Source organism: Bubalus kerabau, chromosome 14, assembly GCF_029407905.1.
Source record: "Bubalus kerabau isolate K-KA32 ecotype Philippines breed swamp buffalo chromosome 14, PCC_UOA_SB_1v2, whole genome shotgun sequence".
NCBI lineage: Eukaryota > Metazoa > Chordata > Mammalia > Artiodactyla > Bovidae > Bubalus > Bubalus kerabau.
In genome coordinates this window covers 6,167,664-6,179,388 of record NC_073637.1, presented here as the reverse complement: position 1 = coordinate 6,179,388, position 11,725 = coordinate 6,167,664, and the positions used below count along the sequence as shown (strand labels likewise).

Genomic DNA, 11,725 nt, shown 5'->3' with positions numbered 1-11,725 from the left:
AGAAATAGATGTTTTTCTGGAACTCTCTTATTTTTTTTGATGATCCAGCAGATGTTGAAATCTCAAAGTAGATCTCTGTAATTATTCATCTTTACAAGAATACATTTTGAGTAAGGACAGATACAGTCAGGGATTCCCTGATGGCTCAAGTGGTAAAGAACCCACCTGCATTGCAGGAGACACAGAAGACATGGTTAGATCCCTGAGTCAGGAAGATCCCCTGGAGAAGGGCATAGCAACCTGCTCCAGTAATCTTGCTGAGAAAAATCCCAAAGACAGGAGCCTGGTGGGCCATGGCCTGTGGGGTTGCAACAAGTCGGACATGACAGAAGTGACTGAGCACACATACACAGCCACAGTCCATCCAAAAGGAGGAGGACGGAAGACGGCAGCCCACGAAAAAGAAACTTGAACTATGCAAGTAACCGTGCATCATCGAGATTCGCTTCCCACCCTTGTTCCCTCACAGGTTCTCAGCAACACAGGGAAGGCCACATGACTGTCTAGCCTAAGTACCAGGAGGGCTAGAGGGACGCACAGGGCAGTCACCAGGAGGCGAGGCTCAGGTGAATGGTCCGGTGTGGAATTTGCCGTAGAGTGTCCAACTGTCAAAACATCTGGTGGGCACCGTTCTTTGGGCTTGTGGTTTCCAAGGTGAGTGGTGCTGTGTCTGGAGGTTGGAGCCATGGACTCTGTGGTGCTGTGAATGGGTGCTGTGTTCACAAACCATGTTGGGACTGCTATTTGATGGATGTCTTCTAAAACCAGAACACTAAATACACGTATACCCTTCTCTTTACTGGGAATATAAGTTTGTCTCGTGTGCTCCACAGATGCACTCAGTCCATCCCCAAATCTCCCAAGATAATGATGGGTTCGCACACCTGCATCCTGTTCTGACCAGGATTCAGGCTACAGTGTGAGGACAAGCCCTCATAATATTAGTATTCCCTCTGTGGTAGGATGAAGGAGTGAGGGAGTGAAGTCGCTCAGTCGTGTCTGACCCTTTGCGACCCCATGGACTGTAGCCTGCCAGGCTCCTCCATCCGTGGAATTTTCTAGGCAAGGACACTGGTGTGGGCTGCCATTTCCTCCTCCAGGGGATCTTCCCCACCCAGGGATCGAACCCAGGTCTCCCTCAATGCAGGCAGACTCCTTACCATCTGAGCCACCTATGTTCACGGCACATCAGCTCTGTTTGGTGATGGCTTTCAAGAGCAGGAAGCAACAGTTCCTGGGTGGTTGTAGGGAGCTCTTCCTTTGAGTCTTGTATCCTTAAACACGCATGTGGTCTGTCTTACGAGGACTCCAGGGCCGCCGTGGTAGCGCAGGAAAGGTTTGCAGAGCCCTCTCCCAGCTGCTACATCCTCTGGGTCCTCAGTTCTACCTTCCAAGTCTCCTGGAGAATTAAAACACCAATAAAAGCAAATTAAAAATAAAATTCATGATCAATGTTGTTATACAAAACCACAAGAATGTTAAACTAATTTCTCAGAAGAAGTTGTTAGATTTAAATTCCATGAGTAGATTTCTTTTATTAACATGATGTACATAATAGGAACTGAAGGATGCCAGATTTTAATATTTTTGAAATGTTAGAGCATATTTGAAAGGTATTTCTCCAGCAGTGGTAGACCTTTTAGAACTCAGAGAATTTATTCTGTGTCAAACGTGACCATGTAACATCATCAAATGCTATCAACTCAGTGAGGCCAGGGTCACACACCAACTCCACAAATTAAGGTTTTGCCTGTGAAATTGAAATGATATTCTTTGCGCTTTCAATGTGTCACGCGAAGGATAAGCCCCCTTCCTCAGGGCTGTAAGTGAGCGACAGGTGTTGCAAATGCAAGATTTTCTTATTGAGAGAAGCTGCTCAACTACTGAGACCTGTTCGGACCTGCCTCCCCACCTCCATCTCCACGTGGACCCGGTGCTGGAAGCCAGATGCTCTGAGCTTCTAGAAGGCCCCCTTCCACCTGTAGCAGAGGAGGGTGAGGAGCACGCCCAGCCCAGGCCCGCGTCGTTACTGCTGATCACGGGGAAGCGCAGCGGGTATATAAGGGCAAGCCCACGGCTGCTGATCGGGGTTGGGTTTGTTTTGAGTGGGTTTCTGGGGAGGTCAGGGCTGGTGCGCTGGAAGGCTTTTGTTTTTCTTCAGGGCAAAGTCCCTGCTTTTTCTTCTCTCTCTGGCACTCTCCTCCCTGAGCCCGCTCTCACTGCGAGTCTCTCCTGCTTGCCCCCCTCACTCTGGCAGCTGAGGGGGCCTGCCTCCGGCCTCTCTAAGGGGCATGGAGCTTGGGAGGGCCTGAGCTGGCCTCCTCACAGGGACAAGCCTCTTTTCTTCTGAAGCCCCCCTTCCTCCCCAACCCTTTATTCTTCAGCAAAAGGACCTTGAAAAGTGCCTGTCCTCAGGCCAGCAGGGGGAGGTGACGCTTTAGGTTGCTTTATAGAAAATGAGGTGGAGAGAGGACCCCGTCCCTTTGAGCCTTCTAAGGGCAGCAGGGGGCCGGGGAAGTAAAGTGGGGGGCGGTGGGAGAGGGTACAGCAGGCTGCCCCGGACTAGGTGAGACAAGCGTGCAGGGAGGCCTGGGGAGGATGCTCCGGCCAGGCTGCGTCTCTGTCCTTAGAGAAGCAGACGGCTGTGTGCTAAGTCGCTCAGTTGTGTCTGACTCTGAGACCCTGTGGACTGTATCCCGCAGGCCCCTCTGTCCATGGGATGCTCCAGGCAAGAATACTGGAGTGGGCTGCCATGCCCTTCTCCGGGGGATCTCTCTGACCCAGGGATTGAACCTATGTCTGTCTACCTGCATTGGCAAGTGGGTTCTTCACCACTAGAGCCGCCTGGGGAGCTGGAAGCTGGGCTGGGCTGTCCCTAAATCTGCAGACCCAGATGGGAAATGCCAACGCTGGCTCCTTAAGCCAGAAGACGCTGCCTCACTCTCTCTTCTTCTCCATAAAACAAGACGCCGCTTGCCATCCCAGCACGCAGTTGTTGCCTGTCTCTCTAAGTGCTGCCTGGTGTAGGTGATTGGAGAAGGCAATGGCACCCCACTCCAGTACTCTTGCCTGGAAAATCCCATGGATGGAGGGCCTGGTGGGCTGTAGTCCATGGGGTCACTAAGAGTCGGACACGACTGAGTGACTTCGCTTTCATGTATTGGAGAAGGAAATGGCAACCCACTCCAGTGTTCTTGCCTGAAGAATCCCAGGAATGGGGAAGCCTCATGGGCTGTCTATGGGGTCACACACAGTCAGACATGACTGAAACGACTTAGCAGCAGGTGTAGGTGATTGAACGGCTCAGGCCTGGACCTTTAACCTTTAGAAGAGTCTCGTGTTAGACCCAGGGAGGAGGAGGCCTTAGCCATCAGAGTGACAGCCAGCTGGCCGTGAGAGCTAAGTGGGCTCTTGGGGCAGCTTCAGGATCCTTGGAGGTCGGTGGCCCTTCACTCAGAGCAGGCGTCTTGGGCCGCTCCTTACCGAGGAGTGCAGGCCCTGCGCACGGGGCAGGCGATGAGGGCCGCCTGCAGGCATGCGGTGGCATCGCGTTTGCTCTTCCCTCAAACCCTTCACAACAAAAACCCTCTGCAAAGCACTAAACAGAACGGCAACCGTACTCACTTCAGCCTAGAACCTGAAGTCTGACAGCCCCACTGTGAAGCTCACTTTCATGTTAGAGTTGGCCAGCGTTTCCTCTGGTGGCTTTTAGTGGTGATCACTACTCCTGTAAGACAGTGTGGTGTGAACGGCCCTTGGGGCAACTGCATGTTAGGTGAGGACACAGATTCTCCCTGATGCCCCTCTTCCCTCCAAGGGTGAGTGGCTGTCCCTAAGGCCACAGGGAAGCTGGGAGAGGCTGCCTGCTAATGGAGGAAGGGAGGGGCCCAGGGTCATCTGGGCAGAGGGGTCAAGGCTCCCCGGTGGACCTGAGCTGGCGAACTGTGACGTTGCCCCAGCGGGCTTGGGGACAGGGTAAATGTACTTGGGTTTGGCACCTCTGACGACCCTAAGTCATTGCAGTCCAGAGGGTCTGGGGGGCTGTCCTGGGTCAGTCGGCCTGAAATGTCCTTGGTTCCTGTCCCCTTTGTCTCACGACAGTGATTGTCACAGGGAGCCATGGACCTCTCGGAGCCTGGAGGTGACCTAGGATTATCCGGAGGGCTCCACAATCACGGGAGAAAAAGCCAAGGGGTGGGAAAGGACAGAGGGGCACAGTGAGGGATGCGGGCGGTGCTTCCTGTGGGCCCCGCAGAGGCGAGCTGCCTGCGGGGGCCGCCTCCACTAGCTCTTCGCCTGCTGGACTGGTTCTGTTGCCAGAATCTTGGCTCTGTCTACCCATGCCAGAGAGAGAGGTGGAGACTGAGTTTGTGGAGGAAATAGACAAGAGCAGCTTTATTTTTGCCAGTCCAAGGGAAACGCACAGCAGGCTAGTGCCTCCAGAACATGCCCCCTCTTTTGGAAATAGGGAGAGGTTTTATATCCTCTTGAAGGTTTTGCATTTCTTTTGAGAAGTTTCCAAATGGCCACAGCCAGCCTCAGGCAACTCAGCAAGCAGGTCTGGGGTCCCTGAAATTATTGGCCCATGACCACCTTTCTGAAATGCAGAATTCTACGCGAGAGAGAAGAATGCTAGGTGCAGAGTGTAATCTACATGGATTCAGAGTGATTAGCTTTCCGAAGGACAAGTCTAGCTACAAGTGTGTGTTAGGAACAGCTAAACAGTAACCAGGGTTGTTGAACTCCTGTAAGTCTGTCTGGCTGGTATGTGCCATAAGGCTGTTCACTCATTTCGTTTTGCTGCCACAGTCCTGGCAGTCAATGCCACTATGTCCACAGCTTGTTCCTCGGGCGCCCAGCTTGCGTGACTGCTCAGCACCTTTATTCAGACACTAGCCTGGCGAAGGAAGAACTGACCACTTTTCAGACTAGCTGTCTGTTTGCAAGGAGAACAGGACCCTCAGGACAACCTCTGAGACAGGTTAAATCCATGAATTCATGTATCTTAAAATTTATTTCCTAAGAGTCTGAAAGAATCTGCATGAACGTGGCTTGATCTTGGACGTGTGTTGGCGGGAGGACAGGGGTCCTAAAATGACCCCAAGACGCTCTGAACCCTTCTTCATGATGGATGTGCCAGAGTGAGAAGCACGGAGGGACTGAGCCAGGACGATAACTGGCTGAGGGTGAGTTGTGGGGAGCCAGGGGTGACCCCAACATTGCAGGCTTCTCACTGGTGACCTTCTGGGTGCTGACTCACCACCATTTTAACGTGAAAAACTCAGTATGGGGCCACAATAGCTATAAGCTGCTGACATTTTTATTCCCAAAACCTAATAGAATTTTCTTGACCACTTATAGCCCTTCACATAGGGGCTTCCCCTGACATCCTTTTTGGTGGCAGATGGTAGCTGGCATACAGTCCTGGAGGTCCTGGTCCAGCTTGTCTGACTCTAGACTTTAAAAGTGGTCCCTCTGCGTTTTGGACCTGAATGACCCAAGTACACTCTCCAGGGCTCCCTGGGCGTATATCCTCCCGTGCTGGGAGGTCTACACCTAAGAAACCTCTTCTACTCACTGTGCTGTCCTTTTGTGGAACTTCCTTCTCTGGCATCTGCCAAACATACCCCTCGATTTTTCTGGAAGGCTTCATGATGCTGCAAATCGGAGTAACTAAAATATTAATGGTCCCCTGAAGGGTAGCCTTTCAGGGAAGCTCCTGGTAAACAGCCTGAGCCCTAAAATAAGTGAGGGATGGCTTCAAGGTCTCCCTGTCACTAGGGTGTGTCTGTCTTGCCCTGAGGATGGCCATCTATGTCTGGTTCTATGCTCAGCTAGAAATCCTGCATGAGCCACACACTGACCTACAGATCCAAGGCAGCATAAGCAGCCATGTGACAGGAGGGCTTAGAACTGTGACTTCAGGCTCTTTACATGGTGTCCTGTAGCTAACCTACAGTCTAAAGGTAGACTCTGACGACAGTCTCCCATACTTTCCGTCAGCTGCCTGATGTGAAAATCTGTTCTCAAGGTTATTTACCCATAAAAATGAAGCAAAATGCAGCTAGCAAACTGGCGGCATCAACCATCTTTTATAAGCTCTGCTTTCACTGGTCGTCTCAGTCCCTCGTGGGTGACTCGCCCCCTCTGTGGTGCCTGGTGATGTGGTGTCAACTGCCCCTCACAAGCTCATGTTGCCCTCTGACCTCCACTTCTAGTGGGACTTTGATATCTGGGTCATATGTTCGAATTCAAGTCTAGACAGCCCAAATTCAAGTCTTAGTTGAGTGGCCAGTGGGAGTAACTGGCAGGTGTCCGAATCTATTATATTCCTCTGTCCCTAGTCTTTGAAAATGGCAGTTGGAAGAAGTGATATTAGGTGTCTTCCTTTCCTATACTTAAGATGAGCCAAATAAACTCTGAATCCAAGCCTAAGGATGAGATGAGCCCTTTCCATTCATCCTAGAAACAGTCACCTTGCCTTATGTTAACAGGCAGATCCTGTCTACCCTGTAATACACTCTCATGTCAACTTGCATTAAGTCTACTCAGAAGATCTGTGGTGTCTCCACTCAAAACTGTCTCTACTTGTCTTGTGATCACAAAGGGTTAGGCAAATTCGTATTTGTATTTAAAGATAAAGGGAATTGAGGTCAGCAGTCCAACCTTGCTCCTCACTTCTGTTATAACACTCAGGGATGTGTTAGCAGGCAGAGAATGAGGGACAGACAGATGAGGTTGGTAACGGGGTTTACCAGGATGGTTACAAGTGTAAATCCCTGTGTGTTTAAAAAAAAACAAACCACGTGCTGTTGGGTATGGAGTCACTTTCATTCACGTTAATGTTTTTAATTTTCTTATCAAATTATAGTCGCTATACATCATTGTCATAGGTGTACAATATACTGATAGCCTGACGATTATACTTTATAGCTACTATAAAATATTGGCTATATGGCGGGGAAAGTAGGGGCTACTTGCTTCTGAGGAAGTGTGGAGAAGGGAACAACATCCTGGGTGTTGGTAGGATGTATCTTGAGGGATAATCTTTTCTGGAAACATCTACCCTGCCATCTTAATTCCAGATCCTAAGAATTCTTCCTAAAACTCCACTCAGTTGCTTCTCCCAGCAGTACCACAAGGTTCCTCAGGGAACGTTCCTGAACATTGTGTGTCTGGAATTGAGCCTCACAACTGAGCTTCAGTTTTACAAATCTGTCTTCAGATTATTCCAGGAAGTGATTTGGAGTGACCTATATTTGTGGACTTCTTATCCCTCCATTTAAGCGTAACCACCATCTCCTGCATCTTTCCAAACCAAGGGAATGACTCCAATCTTTTCATATTTGCCCCAATTCTTAATGCCAAGAGCCTGGCCACCTGGGAGTCGTATCCAAAGGAGGAGGTTCTCTAGAAGTGGACGAAGACTGGGTGTTCTCCTGTGCCTTGTGTTGGGCCTGGTGGCAGATGAGAGCCCAGGAGATCCCCAGAACCTGCCTGGCTACGTCACAGTGGTTTAGAAGCCAAGCTTTTTATATCAAGTCCTGGCTTCTGGTGGCACTCAGTATACTTTTAGGAATTGGTTGATGGGGATTGAATGTGATGGATCTGGATCAGGATGTGGGGCTTACAGTAGACGTCATTTAAAGTAAAATGCAAATAGTTCTCACTGAAGGCAAAAGTTAATGTAGATCTTAGTTTGGGGAAACTGCTATTATATCATCTGTCTTACCACCTTCTGCTGAGACCACAGCTGCCTACAAGTTAGCCCTCTCCTCTGCCGCACCCCACATCCCTATGCTACTTCTCTGTCTTCTGTTCTTCTCTTGATACCACCTCGCTGATGGCATCTCCTGCTTTGATTACATTCACTAAGTTAATCTGTGAGTTCGCCAGGATTCAAGAGGCTTTCTGCTAACAACCTCTAGGACAGTGGTGGTGACAGGTTAAAGGGATGTGAGGTGTTAAACTTTTGCAGAGCTCCAGAAACTAGACCAGACCTACACACACACGGATACAAACACACCCTCTAGGAGGAAACGTCTCCACAACTTGTGGCTGCCATCCGTGCAAGTGCAGCTGAACACTTAACGCTATGAAGTTGCAGGACCAACAGCCCCCAGGGGCAGTACAGAGGCCTGCTGGGTTTTGTGTCCACAGCAAGATTAGAAAAGGATGTGACTTCCACAAGGCCAGGGTTTTCAGTAGTCAGCTTACATTCCTTTTTCTATTCATGCAAGATTTCAGGCTATCTGTTAGCTTTTTCATAAGGAGAAGCTGGAAATCGGGATAATAGTTTACAAAAAAGACCCTGCAGTATGAGATGGAATCTGGCTTTGATATGAAACTTGTCTTGATGTCTAAATCCTACATTACTAGACTTCCAGCTGTCTCTTCCTCCAGGCAGTTCATGCAAGGATCTCTGGTACCACCAAAAGCCTAACAACTCACTGGGGCATCTATGGTAACTGCCTTGAATGTCTTTTTAAGAATTTGAATCTCCAAAGTCTAGACAAATTGAGAGTGGTCAAGTAGAGAATAGTGTGTGCCTAGCCTGTAGCTTAATCATAAAAGAAGCTTTACAAAATGAAACTTTCAGAAGGTCCTTGCCATCCATGATAACACTGATTGAAGACCCCAAGGATGGGATGGAATGGGGCTTCCCCGGTGGGCCCGTGGTTGACTCCTCACTTCCACTGCAGAGTCTAGAGGTTTGATCCCCAATCAGTGAGCTAAGATCTCACATGCCGTGGCAGTGGGGGGGAAAGATTTTAAGGTATTCTACCTGCCACAGAGCTGGTGTCTGCCAAAATTGGCAGGTGGCAATTTTAAGAGAAAAATGAAAGAGCCTCTAGAAAGTACAGAGGGTCAATAACTCCTGACATTTATCCAGGAACAAACGCAAAGGTTTTGATTACATTTCTCAGACAACCCAGAATTAGGGTAACACCCAGTTCAAGGAGTCAGCTTTATATATGAATCTGAGAACAATTTTGAATTTACAAAGACTTGCACCAATGGAAAGTCACATATCTTGATAATCCAGGCTTTATCTTTCCAAGTTCACACTTAAAGAAGGGAGGAGACAGATGAAAGACCACCAAGAGACTTAGACAACTTGCACTTCATAAAGACACGAGGAAAGATCACGGGTTAAACACGCGTGCTCATATGTACAAAGTTGCTACAACTATGGAAAGAGTCAGTTTCACAAACTCCCTGAGGGATTTCATAGTCGCTATTATACCTTCGTCTGCTATTTTCTGCATGTTTTAAATGCTCCAAGACTTAGATTCCAGCCCTTTGAGCTAGCCATCGCTAGATGAAGACCAGGCCATCGCCAGGTCCAGTGCTCATGGCTAGGACACAAGCATGCTCCTGGACTCCCACGGCCCAGATGTGGAGCATCCTCTTCTCTACACCAACCGACCTTCGAGTTCAACTTCTGATCCTGCCCGAAGGCACACCTGTATTTTGGGTGAGTTTTCAGATCTACACTTGCCATGTTCAGTTCTGGCATCGTGGAGATGGCAGGGAGGGGATTCTGTGTCCTCAGAATGCTCTGGTTCATTCAGACTCCAAGGAGGACATCCACTGCCTAGTACCCGTGGTGGGCTGCAGAGGCTGTCCGAACTTTGGCAACCATCAGGGAAGCAGAGGGTGCCACCCACAGGATGGAGGAAACCCTCTCTGGGCTTCCAGGTGATGGCTGCTCTTGCCTTTGTCTTGGTCCCCAACATGATGGCTATCCTAGTTCCTTTGTCAGGCTGGCTCTGCATCCTTGGAAAGAAGTCCTACGAGGGTGGAGGGGAGAAGCGGATACCTTTCTCCTCAAGCTGAGGCCCTGCTGAGCTCTGCAATGTGTCCAGAGGAGCCTGACATTCTTCATTGGCAGAGGGTCTCGTAAAATCCTCTTCTTGCTCTTTGTCATGCAGAAGAGGTGATGCCCCTTCCTGGGGCTTCGTGGTTGAGAGGAGCTCCCATCTAAGGGGCTTAACTTAGGTTTCTGCAGACTCGGGGGCTGTCAGGGCTGTAGCTCTTTGGCACACGGTGCTTGTTATGTGTGTCGAAGCTACAGGATTGTCCCCTTCCTCCGCCCCCTCCCCTCTGCAAGGACAACCTGGGGCCGCTCATCCCACCTCTGTCTAGTGTGTGGAATGTTCCTGGCTGACTCAAATGCTGCCCCCACTGCTGAGGATGGTCAGATTCAGGCTCGAAGGGAGTCTTGAGGGTGGGCAGTGAGCCCAGGCCACTGTGCTCCTTGCCATTTCCAAGTCATGGACCCCAGAGGAGAGAGGGGAGGGGGGCCCTCCCCAGGTCACACTATTGTCAGTGACCTCGTAAGTGTCCTTGGAGGGTGAGTTCTCTCCTACTGTCTGGATGGGCTGGACCTTCCTGTGACTGGCCCCCAAAGCCCCCAGAGGAACTTGAGGACCAAAGTGTGTGGGGGAGAAAAGAGCTCTGCCGAGCAAATGATTGGATGCTCCTGAGAAGATGGTGGGGCAGAAGGGGAGGGCCTCTGGGGACAGTGGACGGGGAGCTTTGGTCCAGGGAAACAGTTGTCTGAGGCCTGGGACCGGGGCCTCCTGAGGTGCTCAGGGCCCACCTCTAGATGCCCACCTCGCTGGTTCTAAAGCTGCACCTGGATTCTGAGGTGTGCCTGCCTGTCTAGCCTATTCTTCCCTGACAGCAATACCAGGAAACTGGTCCTCGAAGGCTTGGAGAGGATACTGGTGTTTGTGATGAGGCGACAATGTCTGCTTCCCCCTGGCTGCTTTTTGTAAGCATTCCTGAGCCCAAGCTTGAGGCCATTCTTGTGGATGCCACTGTTCTTTCTTTAAGAATTGGCAATAGGCTCTGCTTTTGAGGTCTTGCTTGTCTCTGAAACCAGGGATCACTCGCATCCACATGCCGGCGGGGCTGCTCAGCGGCCCAGGTCCTCTATTCCTATGTCTGTTCGTAACTCGCCTCAGTAAGCGTATTGCTTTTCTGTCTCTCCTGTTTTGCTCCTTGTCCTCTGTTGTGAGCACCTTCTGTCCTCTAATTCTGGCTCTGAGGCTGCTGGTCCGTCCGGCGGGGCTCAGTGCTCCTGTCCTCCCGGTTGCACGGAGCCTTCAGCTGCCCGCCAGGCCCTGGGGGGCTGCAGGCCATGCCCACTGCCCTTCCTAAAGGCACTGCGGTCGAGCCACCGTTGCTTTGGGGTGTCTCTGGGGCAGCTCTTCGCCTCTGAGACAGATGGTGATGGGCTCGGTGGACTTGTGGCTCCTCTGCATGTGGTTCAGGAGTTGGACAGAGGACTCCCATCTCCGTGAGGGCACTGCACGAGCCGCGGGACACACCAGGCCTTCCCTCTCCAGGCTCACCCACGAGAGACCAAAGCCAGAGCCCCACTTCGTGTTTACCTTGTGAAAGAGTAGGAATGTCTCTTTCGTATTCCAGGCTTGGAAGGTTCAAAGATATATCTGAACTTCAGACTAGCGAATCACTTGAGCCAGGAAAAACCCCCAGGGCCATTTCAACGAACATTTATTTTGGTCTTAAGTGAAGCATGCCTATTCTGGTTGTTACTAAAGAAGCGTTTACCGAACTAGAAATTACTTCTATTAGCATGAGCCTGTTTTGAGTGTCACTGAGTTTTCATAACTTTGAGTCAAATTGACATAAGTTTGAGGTATACAAAATCATGATTTGTGTACACCGAAGTGATCACCATTCAAGTGACAAG

At 50.3% G+C, this 11,725-nt stretch overlaps 1 long non-coding RNA gene across 1 annotated transcript; it reads left to right on the top strand.

The window, feature by feature from the left end:
* The first annotated feature begins 2,092 nt into the window (after window positions 1–2,092).
* LOC129626557 (uncharacterized) lies at window positions 2,093–9,553 on the top strand. The gene is made up of 2 exons (XR_008702016.1): window positions 2,093–3,775; window positions 5,025–9,553. It is a non-coding gene; the product is annotated as an uncharacterized LOC129626557 (long non-coding RNA).
* The last annotated feature ends 2,172 nt before the right edge of the window (window positions 9,554–11,725 follow it).